Genomic DNA, 14,655 nt, shown 5'->3' with positions numbered 1-14,655 from the left:
CTCAAATGCAGGATGAAAAATTTGCCACAGAGGCAAATGATTTGTTTTTGCTATAGAGAGCTAAACTGTCAAAAACTAAGATATACAAACTGTCCACTTCAGCTCTTGTAATGAGTTTTACTAGCAGAAGTTTTATCTAGCAGGCCTCTAAAGGTTATTTTTCCCCTCTGCCAGAGCAAAATCATTGGAAAAAATATCAAGATGTTTCTTTGAGTAAGATATAGAGGGAACTTGCTACTTCAGTTAATATTTTTGAAATAGTTTAAACTCCTGGCTACAAAAAACAATTACTTACCATTTCCACCTTGCTCAGAAAAAAGACACATTATGATTGACCTTTTGAGACAACATGCCCAGAAAATGGTTGCATCATATGGGGTAAGTTGTCAAAATGGATACTGCCATTAAACAGCATGTTAAAACGTACAAACAAAAAATACCACTGATTTTGACAACAAATACTATAATAAATAGTTTAAATTTGTAACATTTTAAAACCCATATAACCAAAATCAATCTTAAGGAGCACGGGAACATTTGTAAGTAATAGCCAAAAATACATTGTATGGGTCAAAATGATCTATTTTTCTTTTATGCCAAAAATCATTAGGATATCATGTTCCATGAAGATATTTTTTTAATTTCTTATACCGTAAATATATCAAAACGTTATTCTTGTGAGTGGAGACAGCAAAAACTGCAAACAAAAATGGCAGGAAACACGCCTACAAACTTTGCTCGCTGCTGCCCGCTCTTTGGGAATTACCCACTCAAGTTTGGTATCTTTGTAAAGCTTAAAATTTCTGCTTTCTGGTTCATCTACTCTCCACAATGTCTCCACACGGACCGTTGGCTAAACATCTGATACATAAGGCACACTTTTCTGGAAACACTTCAGCACGTTCGAAGTCGTCATCTGATTGGTTGAATTTCACAGGATTTCCGGGAGACGTTTACAACGGTTGCTATAAGAATTCATCACGATCGACTAAACGCTTCATTCTTAAAAGTATGCGAGGTTCACGGCATAAACGTATAATCTTTTTGTTGCTGTTAACTTTTGACACGTTCGTGAATATACACTGGTCTGTTGCTGCGGGGACATTTCCACGCCCATGACGTGGAACAAAACGAAACGTGATTGGTTGCTTTACCTGTCAGTCATATGGCCTCTTGGGCGGGCCTTGACCAAAGAAAGCGGCCATAAGTTCCAGGTGTGGCTACAGCGGTAACAGAGAGCGTATAAACAAACCTGTTTCATGTTTATTCCTGCTACAGCGCCTCTGATTAACAACTTAAAACGCGATTTTGAGAAATATTTTTAAACCCTCAGATTCCTCAGTTTTAAATAGTTGTATCTCAACCAGATATTTTCCCATCCTAACAAACCATACATCAATAGAAAGCTTATTTATTCAGATGATGTAAAAAATCTCAATAAAAAAAAAATGACTCTGGTGTATTTTGCGCGCGCAAGTTCGTTATTTTAAATATAGACACGCGGCAGGCGCGCAAATAGGGAGCGACGCGCATACGGTGCAGCGTACACATTTTGCATCGAGATGGAAATAGTTCAACTTTTCAGAGTGCCGCACGCGCACCGCTTGTCATTTAACTAGAGAAAGCGGTACAGCTCGTGTGTTCCGCGCGGTTTCAGACACGAAATGTGAATCGCCCCTTGACTGGTTTTGTTGTCCAGGGTCACAAATGTGTTAAGAATGTGGTTAAACCTTTAAATTAAAATCGACAGTGGATTACACACAGTCGTTGTTTCTGTTTTGGCCTTTTCTTAAAAGCATTCAGGAGTAGAAAGTATCAAAGCTCCACATTGTACATCACCCATGTAATCTGCGTCGCCTTATAGCACCGGCAAGTAAAGAGTGCACATTCTGTCGCTTTTTTTTGCTTGGAAAGGTTATGGTTAGATCTGAGCCTATTTATCTGCTGTCTCTTCCTGTCTACCCCCGCCTTCACGCCTCGCTCCAGGCCCAGCAGTTCGCCCTACTCTTCTGGGGAAGGAATGATATACTGGCTAAATGAGCTTCTTTATCAATCCGCAGGAGCAGAGGGGAGGACGTCTGCCTCCTCAGCTTATGTCATCAATATCCTCTTATATAAATGTCAGCTGTACCATTTTACTCATCGCCATTTCCCACACTGATGATTACATTATCCAGTAATGGAGGGGAGCCCATCTCGCTCTCACACTTGGTCTTGTTCTCTCTCTTTCCTTCTTTTTCACACATACGGACACGTACATACCCGCACCCCCCCTCCCCCCCCCCCCCCCCCCCCCTCTCTCTCTCTCTCTCTCTCTCTCTCTCTTTGCGTCCCTCCCTAACTCTCCCAACGGTAGTGTGTCAATAGCCTGCCTCCATGAAACAAGTCAATTTTCTGCTGGCTTGGCAGCAGAATAAATCTCAGAGCTATCCAGAGCACTAGAGATATTTATATTGAGAGCGTGCCTCTGTGTGTGTGTGCGTGTAAGGGGAGTTTGTGTCCTTGGCTGAATGGGAGTGATTTCTTGCCTGGGCTTCACTGCAAAGAGAGACAGACAGAAAGAGAGAGATTGAAATAGCGAGATGCCCACCGGCCAGGGGAGGGAGGGACATGCAGTCGTTTCTCGTCAGGCCCTTAAAGCACGGCTGGCAGTGATGGCCAACCGCATTTGTTTTACTTGCTGCAGTTGAGGTGGCAGGAGTAGACTTATGTGCAGATGGATGCTGCTTTAAAGCTCAAGGGCCTCGCTCGTTCTTTCAGGGGAGTGGATGTTGTGTTGGCCAGTGATTCATTACGAGCAGTTGAGCTGCGGAGAGGAAGAGGCCCGACCGTAAGCCCGGGCAGCCTCCTCTCGTCCCCTCAGCCGCGCGGAGGAAAGACTCCCACTAAAAGTCACTCTGCTGACATTTAACTATATCGGCTCGACGTCATTTTTTAGATGAATTTCATTCATCAAGTTCCCATCTGCGTGTCTAAAAGCTAAATGACTGTCTCGTATTAGTGTTCTCCGTTCTCCATCTGCCATTCTGCTCTGCGGCTTTCTGGTTCATCTGCCCTCATCTCACCTTAAGCAGATCTGAAGTTTTCTTTTAACTTTTATTTTTTTAAAGGAAGTCAGTGTGTGTATTTAGAAGCGCTAAAGGAGGTTTTAACCCTCTGCAGTGCTTAGGAAAGGTGTTGCTTTCAGGCTTGTTCACTAGAGGGCAGTAGAGTAGGCGGTGATTTGACTGGTGGAGCTTATGATTGAGTGATTTATTTTGTATGTCTGCTTATTGTTACCTACAGTGCATTCATGGATTTGAGTTTTATACATTCCTCTGAATTTTCTAAAAAAAAAAAAGGTAACTAAAGTCCATTATATGGTTTGGATCACTTTACAGGTATATTTATATAATGTCTGTTCACTTTACATTATATTTGATGAAAAGCCACAAATGCCATTAGCTTAATTTCTCGGACAATGAGAAATCGTCGCAACATTTATTATGCATTATGATGTTGGTAAGTTTGACCTTTTCTTTCAATTATACCGGGATCAAAGGTTGCAACCTCTCACGCTTATTTTCGCCTCTGGTTTTCTTTTATTTTCCAATTGATTCGAGAAGAAAAGGTGGACTGAGCAACTAACATGAAATCAATGAGAGACTGATGTGGTATTAAGGCAGGTCGTTTTTGCCTCTGCTCTCGTGGTGTGGAGCAGCTAAACAGCTCTAAGCCAGTGGGAGCACGACAGGCCAGAAATGTGACATTTTGAAATGTGCTCCAAGTAGCTGCAGACAGCCAGTGTTTTATTTAAAATCAATGTTTAGCCTGGAACAGCCTGCTTAAGAGTTTTCCCTGTTATGTGGCTATTTGTTTTCTTTATGTTTCCATCTCTCACCTTCGGTGGCTTTTGTAGTGTCTGCCTGTCAGGTTGTTGAAAGTTGAAACTGATTGCTGTTTTGTTGTGGTGAGACATTTTTCTTAAGAAACTTGTGGCATTAATATTTGTTCCTTTATGGTTAATAAATTATATACATTGTCAAAAATATTTTCTAAAATTATCACGATAACTGAAATATTACACAAAATAGCTCGAAATACAAAAGGTGTAAAATTCTGATTTCTCCTTAATTTGAGGTCCAACAGAGATTATACTGACGGTCTGTCAATGAAAGTATAAATATATATTTATAATATATATATATATATATATATATTATATATTAATATTATAATATAATAATATATAATCATTATATAATATAATAATATATATTATGTATTATACTCAAAATAATATTATACATTTATTTTTATATTTTTCTAAATTATATTAATATATAACTATAATATACTGTATGTTATCATTAAGACATTTAACTATTTGTGAATTTGTTAAATTTTACAAATGTAGTGTTTTTTATTTATTATTAAAACTGAAAAAATTTAAATGTTAAATGGTAACACTTTACAATGAGGTTGTATTTGTTAACATTAGTTAATGCATTAGCTAGCAATGAACAATACTTCTACAGCACTTGTTACTCTACATGTTTATTTCAGCATTTACTAATATATATTTATAATCAAAATTTTAGTTATGCTCACAGAACTAACATGAACAACTACATTAACTAATATTAACAAACATTAGTAAGTGCTGAAAAGCTATATTGCTCATTGTTAGTTCATGTAATGCATTCACTAATGTTAATAAAATAACCTTATGTATCATAAACTCTCCGAGTGATATTGTCTTTCATCATCATCATTGTTTACAAATACCTACAATTTTACTAGTTTAAATAATCATTACCCTGATTCAGTTATTATCATTCATTCAGATTTGCTATCTTTGCTAGCCAGTCCTATTGAGTGTAAATCAGATGAGTGTTTGACAGATGATAAAAACAGTTCACTGGGTTTAGTTTTGTTAACCAAGGAGAATACTTCCTTGGCCCCGTGGGCATGTTAAAATTCATGACTGCTGATTTTTATTCATAAGGCCAACCTTGATGAAGCTGTCAGGACTGGAAGACACACGAGAGGTCAGACATACTCTTTCAAACGCTCTCGACCTCGCACTGATGAGCCTAATTCACACATCCTCAAGGCCTTTCCCCTGAGCCCACCAATCACAATAGCCTCCCACTTGACCTGCGACCCTCCACGGGGGTCTCCCATTGGCTGCGTACTGAAAGGAAGGAGGGAGACATCGCTGCTGCTCATCTCCATCACAATGGCAACATATGTTTGTGTTCATTTGAGCGTATGGAGCTGGCAGAGTCCATATTCGTCTGACGACAGAGACCAGGTGCCTGAACCCCACACGCTCATAACTGACACCCACACTCGCAGGCAAAGAGAAAGTCAACACTGGTCGAAACACTTTTCCTCTGATTTATAACTCACTCGCAAGCTGAATCAGTGAAGCTATCCGTTTAGCACACAGAAAGAGCTCCCCGTATCTTTGCATATTGGGTATGCTGTTGTAAACATTGATGGGATCATATGCACTTTGGCATTGTATATGTTGATTGATTATAGACTCTTGAGATAGTTATATCAGAGTGTGCCTGGGTTACAGGATTTCACTTCGTGCCCTGTGCAAACAGCTTACTGCTGATTAAACATTGATTTTCCTCTGCACCCTCTCACCCTGATAAATAGAGCATTAAAAAGGTCTCCACAAATAATAACTTGGTGGAATAATAAAATTTGTTATATCTGGGGGACCACAATGCTTTGAGTAATATCTTACATTATTGCATTTTGACCATCACGCATAGCCCAAGTTATTATTACCTACATACATCCATGGACTTATCCTTACCATATATTAGCGAGAAAAAGATTAAACCCTCAAAAAACCTATGCAATTAGTTTTGCATTAAATCACTTACACTGTTTTTGTTTTGCAGGGGGGTGATAAACAACCGTGACCGTGAGGTGAAGGGGAGCGAGCGAGAGGAGGAGAAAGACAGGGTAAAGGAGAGTTTTGCTTGCAAAGCAGACTTCTCCTCTATCATGGTAAGTGAGCTCCTCCTAATTACTATTCAATAAACTTCCGTTAAATTAACAGCTCAATAGGCAACAACATCTGCTGTATGTGGCAGGCCAGTGAGTCGTATATCTTCCCCAAGCCCTTCACTTTCTCTCTTTTACCCCTTGTCGTACGTCGCCTCACCAACATTTTCTGTATGGCTCTCATCTGCTACTTGATTTCTCTCTCTTCAACTACATCTGTGTGACGTTGTGTAGGGGTTTGCCATTCAGTTTTAATGTCTTTGTTAAAGAGATGAAATTTATTTCTTCATTTACTTTCATGCCATTCCTAACTTGTATGACTTTCTTTTTTCTGCAGAACACAAAAGATGTTTAGAAAAATGTTGGTAACACTGGCCCCCATTGACATAGTATGGACAAATAGTCATATATTGTCGCTGTCCTTCTGACATCTCGGATGTCCAAATTCGCTGTTTTTCAGGAAATCGGGGGGAAAAAAAAAAAACACTGTACTATTTAAATGATACTTTGGATTGATTAAATATTTGCAATATCCTGTGACAAAAATAAAGGGTGACTAATAATGATTTATGGCAAAAACATTCAAGGATTTAGAAGGACATGTGATATATATATATATTTAAAAATATCTTGTTTTGTGCTTCATAGAAGAAAGTACGTCATACGTGTTTTGAATGACCTGAGGGTGTATGATGACAGATTTAATTTTTGGCGAACTATCCCTTTATAAAAAGCAAAATGTGTTATTCTCCTTCTAGAAAAAAAGTGGCATTTGTGATGTTTCCCTTATAAAAAACAAACTCAAACACAAACTGTTTCACTATTTATTCTTTAAAAAATAGAATAGCAATGTCAGGCATGCATACAAAAGCAACAACGATTCATTTGATTGGCCATTTTGAGATAGACCACTACTCCAAGATACTTCAAAGAATGGCATGTTTTTGGATATGTGCCATAGTATTTCTAGGGCCATGTACACACCATGAATAGGGTTTGACCGATATACTTTGGTATTGTTATGAAAAATTGTGTAATTCAGCAATTTTCCAGTCTGACATCTGAGAATAAAGCAGCGAGCGGCTGTCCGGCTGTCTGTCAATGAAAGATTAGTTGCTCAGCTCGCGCTTTCCACTTTGCCGTCACAAAGGGCCGGGCAGCTGCCTGACCCATCCAGGGGCATCACTCACTGCTAATGAACATATCAGTTCAGTCCAAGCACCCGGCCAGACGCTCCTCCTGCGGACATGAGAAAGAGGGGCGAGGAAAGGCTAACCAAGTTAGCCGTTCTCAAGTGGCTCAGGCGGAGATGACACATTGAGGATGATGCAAATAGGGATTTTTTTCTGCGCACATGTCTGCGCGTGTGGCCCTGAAAATGATCGGTGTGCTTTGAAATGGCAAACTGCACGACGGTGCCAGGCCCCAATGCTCATTCGTCATCTTTCTCTCACCTGTTCCACACCGAGGAGCTCACAGCATTGATCCAGACACACGGGCTCCTCACCATCCATCATAAGACCAACACTCCCCTCACACTGCTCAAGGTCCACTCGTCCTCCTTTCCGCTCTTAGCCGCCCAGGTTTAAAGATATTCATCAGACCTCTTATCCTTCTCTCGCTCTTCTTCTCCCTGCAGTGCCTCTCTCTCATGGAGAATGCGACTTACAGCCGTATTAATGCAACGTTGCAGCCACTGGGAGGATAACAAGACCTGAAAGAGAGAGAGATAGGAATAGAAAAGGAAAAAAGTGTGTGTGCAAACACACACTGACATAAAGAGGTCGTCTCATAAATCTTTAGTAGATAGGCTGAGCCCATTTGAGTGAGCTGTGAGTGAGGCCTCAAAGCTGAAGTCAGCAGGGTCAACAGATCAGGAGAAAGAAAAATAGAGGCATTATCCACGAGGAGTCTGCAGACATGTCCGCATACCTCATCTGTACCGCATCTCCTCGGCTATCGTTCTATCACCGTAGGCCATCCCTTGTGGTTAAATGAGAAAAGAAACTTGTTTTAATTAATCCTGTGAAAAGGCCAGGGCTAATTATAACAGGTGAAGGATGGGCGAGCTCACACACTCTCTCTCTCTGCTGCACATCTCTTTGCACTCCTCCTCTTCACCTGTGATTGATAGAGGACTCACTCCCCGAGCCCATAGATTTCCCAAGCCTCCAGAATTGTAGTTGTTTTTAGAGCAGGTGTATTTTTGTGCTGTACGACTGTTCACAAACTCAAATATTTTCTTTTCTTTACTTTTGCTTACAAGTGTTGAATAAAAGCTGTGTAGTTATTTGACTAGCAGGGTGTCAGTTGGGTGCCACAGATTAAACCGTAATGAGTTAAGCAGCCCAAAGGAAAAGAGCTGCTGTTGTGCTCGACTCACGTTTGTTTGTGTTCATTTACTTTTGGCAATGCTGTTGGTAACGCAGGTGAAGCATGACATGTTCATTTGGTTGAAAAAAAAGAGAGGCTTTCACAGCTGGGGAGGAATATTTCTGTCCTGTTGTCAGCAGGCAATCGTTAATAGGCCGCATTCTCTCTCTTTGCTTATGGAAGTATTAGCTGCACACCCAAATTAGCTCTGATGAGCAGACGCAGCCTAACGTGACTGATAGATCTCCGCCGACCGTCGGTTTTAATTTTGTAATAAAGAACGTGGAATTGTTTAGTATGATTACAAAATAAAATAAAATGATGAATTAATTACCATGTTGAATCGATCTAAATATCTTTATCGGCTGTTCATTATGTGATAATGAGGCAAAGAATGGTGATACTCAAATTTAAGATTTCCGCTAAAAATAATTAGTGACTTCATCCAAATCGAATTGTGAGAAGTATGTGTATGATTATCCAAACCCACGCCGCCTGCCACAAAATACCAGATTTGTTCTAACAGTACACGCATGTTGCCGTTATGACAATCGCCGTAGTATTTTGATGCTCTTCCATCTGAATTATTTACATACAGCGAGTCAATCTCTAGTAGTGGATGTCTTTAATAAGGCCATCAGGGGCAGTGGGATAGGTCATCGTTCTCTCCTGTCTGCCGCAGGAGGCTCTCTGTGCTGTTCGGTGGCAGAGGCTGGGTTTGTGCCATGGCAGCTTACCTCAGGTGCTGACCTGACACACTTTGTCCTCCCAATATCTTTTCTCTGACAAGGATCTATTTCTCACGTCTGCCATAGAACTTCTCCAGGCTGTGGCATTAGATAGGGCTCTGTCAGAAAGTGAGAGGCGATAAGTGTGCTGTGTCTGACTATGAGCTACTTGTTATCTATGTCCCCTCTTTCCTCCACAGGACTGTCAGATAGACGTTTGATAGATTTGATGCTTATTAATGAATTAACTCAGCAAGCTCCTACTTATCGCTTTGCAGCACCCATAGGTGATCACTGTTTTTGTTCTTTTGTTCTGTTTTGTCTAAATTATATGGCCATAACAGCTCAGATCATTTGGTTTTTGACAGCAAAAGTGAACCAGATTCACATATAAGTACCACAATTTCAGAGATTTGGGGCTGATCCTTTTTCACTTTTTACCACAGTAGCCACCTAGAAATGCTCTGGCAAACATCTGAAACACTAGCATTGTGGAAACACAGCAGTTAAGAGTAATTATGTGTATGAGAGCCTGATATTTTTTATTGATTTAATCAAAATTTTAATCTAAAAAATGTTAAGTCTTGATTTTGAATTAAAGTTTGTAGGCCTCTCTCTCTCTCTCGCTCTCTCTCTATATATATACATTGACGGTTTCATTTACTTTCGGTTTGTGTTTGGTTATGATATAACAATTTATTTTGTATTAAATTTATATGAATATTAATTTATATTCATATTTTATTGTATATGTATTGTATTAAATAAAAAAAGTCTACCGGAAAATTACATTTGGGCCACATAATGTTTGTTTGTGTTGTTTCTGCTGAAACCCTCTGTTAAGATGTGATGGAATTTGTATTCAGTGCACTGTAAAAAAAATCCAATAGAAACACTGAAATTTTCTGGCAGTGTGCGCCATAAACCGTAAAATAGCAGTTTTTAAAATAAAATGCATGTTTTCCTTGTAAATTTTGACTGTATTACAAAAATACATGAAAAATCTGTAAAAAAAAACAAAAACAGTAAAATTCTGTAAGATTTTCAGTTTTTGTACATTATATGTGGAAAATCTGTAAAAAAAATGAAAATATTTATTGTTATTTTCTTACAGTGCTGTGTTTTATGTTTCTATAAACACCCCCAAAAACAAGCTAGGGACAGTTACATATTTAGTTAAGCCCTGACAAATGTCTAAAAGATTGCATCATTGTTTTTGAGACTCAACTTTCAATCAACTTTCTGATTTTTCAGTTTTGCCAGTTTCTTACAGCTTCTGCTTTGTTCTCCAGATGGTCTTCATAGCTGCATGATTATTGTCTTCACACATCCACATGTCAAAAGTTTTTAATGCCTTGAAGTATGTCATGTTATTTTCAAAGATGATAAGCAGTGGTAATTCAGAGTTCTATCTTTGAAGCAAATATCATGTCTGAAACAGCTTTTCACGAACAGTTTTATTCCGGTAATGCGGTTGTTTCCACAAAGCCGAAAGTTCCTTCTCCGTTTTAACCATTTAAGTAATGATGGGTCCATTTAAGCATGACTTTACACTTTATCCTAACTCATTTTCTCTTAACAGAGCAGCCAAGCCCAGACCTGCAATTAGACTGAAATATTACTCTACCCTCCACGCCACTTTTAGAGGAAGCATGCATCCTCCTTCCATGGACCTCACACAGCTCTTGACTCTACACTGGTTTTTCTGTAAGTCCAACTCTGGTGTCACCCAAATCTTGTGCCAAGTCCACATCTATTACTCACCTAATTGATGTTCAGGGCTGAATGCTGTGCTGTAGCCCTGTAGATTAAACACCCAGAATTATTTTCGCTCCAGCCATTGTGGCCCATAGAGCATCTCGTCCCGGAGTTTAGTGTCTAATGTTACATTACTCAATATTGTCCCACAAAACATTGAGGAAAACAGAGCATTTATGGTGTTTTGAGTATGATGAATATGATATGGACTTCATAAAGAAAAATTCTGGATTTTACTGGATTTGAAGACATGCCCCAAACACAGATAGGAGGGATAAGCATTGGTTCTGGTTACGTTTTTTCTGGATTTTTTTTGTGCTTTTGAAAAGAACTGCTCTGAAGAGGGACATAACATACACAATAGTATCAGATAGGAACTAGAAGCAACTGAAAAATATCCTAGTCGCATTAGACTGACCTTGTGTCACTTGACTTCTCTTTCTTTTCATTTTCATTTATATAGAAGGACAAGATAGTGTTAGTGTTGTGTTCGCCAAATGTTAATCCACCAATGTTGGGCGGCAATCCAAACTACTGTTGATAATAATAGTATGAGTGATAATAATAGTACAGAGGCTGGTTAGCAGGATTGGTAGCACATGCAGCATCATTCGATATTATGAAACTGCATGTTGTTGCAGTCATGAATTCTGTTATGTTTATCTTATTTCAAGATTCCTGGCGAGTTTTGGCATGACCTGTGTCTGTGCCATTGCAATGTCCAAACGAGATTGCACAAATAATGATCCTTTTCCTAAACATTTTGCTCTGTGTTGGTCAGATGTCTTTGCTAAATTGGTCTAATGGCGTTTTTAGAGCGCATAGAGATTGAACTATCAACCTGCAAATGGTTAATATTTTACAGTTGTCTCTGCTCTAAATTAGCATGCTATACAGAATTTTTAAGGTGGTATAGTTGTTAATATTATTAATAATAATATTACTATTTACAAATAGGTTCTACCCTGCTAAATTGTTTTCTCTCTAAGCTATTGTTAAGGTTAAGAGAAAAGTTGGCGTATCATATTAAATTTCACAAATTGAAAACTAGAATAACCAACCCAATAGCCTATTTGATTTAATGTGGTATGATTTAATATGAGATTTTAAGTGTAATGGTATAGTTACACTCCAACTTTTCTCATGAACGGTATAGTTTATCTGGTAGAAAAAAAACGAATGAACGCGTAAACTCGTTGTATTATACTGTATAGCAAGACCACTTAGCTCTTTTGGTTGCACGCAAAACAAAAATCTAATTCGATGTGACATGAGGTCGTTTTAAATCCCTTTTGTAGCGTGCTGGTTCACATCTCTGTCTTATTTTTTTGTGACAAAATAAACTTTTGTGAGTTGCAATAGCCTACACAACTCGTTCAGAGAGAGATTGGCTCATTTTGAGTGAGAGTGCACAGGTTGGGGTGTGCCAACCGTGGGATAGACTATATGATCTTATTATGAGGTATATGTTAGGCGAGCCTGAGAAGAGCGAAGGTTCAAACCTGTTGCAGTGACTCCAGTGAGATCACTACACTGCAAAGCGTGACAATCATAGGCTTCTTCATGTCTGCTATATCGACTTGTACTGAACTTTTCAGTTGGCAATAAACAGCAGTTGGTCTCTACGGTCGTCAGAAAAGTTGAGATATTTTTGGGTGGTGGGGCAACGGAAAATAATCTTAACCTATAGCCTATGTGCTAAAGTAACCAAGAGGGGTTTTTATTTTATTTTTAAGTTTGACCAGTAATAAGTAGAGAACACGGTTTATGTGTGGATGTTTAGTCATTTAGTTTTATTAAAAACATTATCATAACAAGATTGCAAAATGGCATTTTGGAAATAATTATGAACAAATAAAACTCGCAAAATGATCGAAAAATAGGCAGAATTAATTACGTCTTAAGAAAGCATTTCTCATGTAAAATATCTAAATCATGTAACATGGGCTTATGTGATGATTAAAATTAGTTTTAAAATATTGAGGTTATCGGTAAAGTTAGGCTATGTGTGAAGTCAGCCGGAAATGCGTTGCCGGGGAAACGGGAGAAAATGTAGTTGTATCAAATAAAACATTTGTCGTGTGATATTTTCCTACATACTAAATCAAGACGTGAAAAAGTGCCTTTTGGTTTAGAAAGTATCCCTTGAAAACGTTGTATCTATCTTACCAGATGTGTGAGATAATTTACAATCCCCAGAAAGGTCATGTGAATAAAAGTTAAAGAAAAGATCCGATATTGCCTGTGAAATCGGAGCTCTCAGGCTCGGAAGCAAAGAATAAATTGTGAAATAAAACTGTCCAGACAGACGTTCACTGGAGTATAACAAAATGACAAATCTCTCTGGGTCATTACACTGCATGCAAAAATCTCACAGACCCTAACAAAATAAATTACATATTTTTGTTTAGTCTTTCAGACATGAACAGTCTTTTAATGCATAGGCTACATTTAACATACTTCACTGAAAGTGCTACTCTATAGTGAAAAGTCTCTCTCTTTTTATTTCTTTAATATGTTTTAACATAAGCCTTACAATATCAAATCACAGCCGTTTAATAACGCGCCTTCATATGTTTTTTATATTTTATAATAATTTATTTTAGTAAATCGTATGATTTGCGTCAATTTTAAAATGTGAAACTATTTTAATTAATTTCTTAATATTGACTGTAAATTAAGCTCTATGCTCTAATTATGTTATCTTAAAGTTTTCTCTTTGCTTCAATCAGCAGTGGTATCTTCCATGGCATTTCATTGCGTCATATCTGCTTACGCAAGCATTTCGCTCACTGTAGGGAAGATTAAATAATCATGTCACACAGGCGTAAGCACCTGCATGTTTTTTTCACTGGTACATTTTCCTTTTATTTTCGGAGGACTTTTAATTTGTTTTTGCAAGACGAAGAATGTATACAAAGTTGCTGTTTTTATTTCGCTGTTATACTATTAGTAACTGTTATATTTTATTATTGGCTATAGTTGTGTTACCGCAGAAGCTAAATAGCCTAAATATTCGAAGTATTTATTCCCGCATAAATATAATTTAAGAGTAATCTTTTTTATATTATTATATTATATTACACGTTTTAACGTTTGTTTTAATTAAACGTCAAGAGTAAAACAAATGAATAAAAAATGGGTAGGAAAAACACAAACGTTTTACATAGCTAGTCTACTAACCAACAAAATGCATTGTTTGTCCTGCTGTAGATAAAGCCTCAATCCGCCATTAAAGTCTGTTATCCGTTGTCCCTCGCGGTGAGCTTCAACTTCATTCTGACAGTTTAACCAAGGCCTTGTTTCTAGTAGTGGACGACGGAAAAACAAAAAAACAAAACACTCATTAAAAGCACTAGCCAATGCGTTAATTTTAAGACAATATACATACGCATTAAACATTTCAGTGACCATTTCCCCTTTACATATAGTGTTACGGAGGTAATAATTAATTTTTAAATCGTTTTAGTTGTATTTTTGTGCTTATCAATAAGTTTACCCCGTCCTGTGTAAATCGACGAAAAAGGTCCCATAATGCCAAATATGCAGCATGAACAGCAGGCGATTTTTAGAGATGAAATATCTTACTGCTGAAGAGAGCTGGCCCTTTGCGTTTGAATTATGGCAAAGAAGATTTGGTGCAGCTGAAGGGGACGATCTCTCTCTCTCTCTCTCTCTCTCACTCCCCCTCTCTCTCTCTTACATGCACACACACACACACACTTTGTTCTCCCCACAAGTATTATCAGTTGTAATATACTGCCTTGCTGCAAAATATATATTTTCT

General features: G+C 38.2%; 1 long non-coding RNA gene across 1 annotated transcript; it reads right to left on the bottom strand.

Annotated features, from left to right (window-relative positions):
- Window positions 1-6,827: 6,827 nt before the first annotated feature.
- LOC130559375 (uncharacterized) lies at window positions 6,828-14,479 on the bottom strand. Its single transcript, XR_008963560.1, has 3 exons — window positions 14,368-14,479; window positions 14,052-14,173; window positions 6,828-7,723 (listed from the first exon to the last, which is right to left on the bottom strand). It is a non-coding gene; the product is annotated as an uncharacterized LOC130559375 (long non-coding RNA).
- Window positions 14,480-14,655: the final 176 nt, after the last annotated feature.

Source organism: Triplophysa rosa, linkage group LG9 (assembly GCF_024868665.1).
Source record: "Triplophysa rosa linkage group LG9, Trosa_1v2, whole genome shotgun sequence".
Taxonomy (NCBI): Eukaryota; Metazoa; Chordata; class Actinopteri; order Cypriniformes; family Nemacheilidae; genus Triplophysa; species Triplophysa rosa.
Note: the sequence above shows the minus strand (reverse complement) of the source record. Positions and strands in the feature narration are given on the sequence as shown.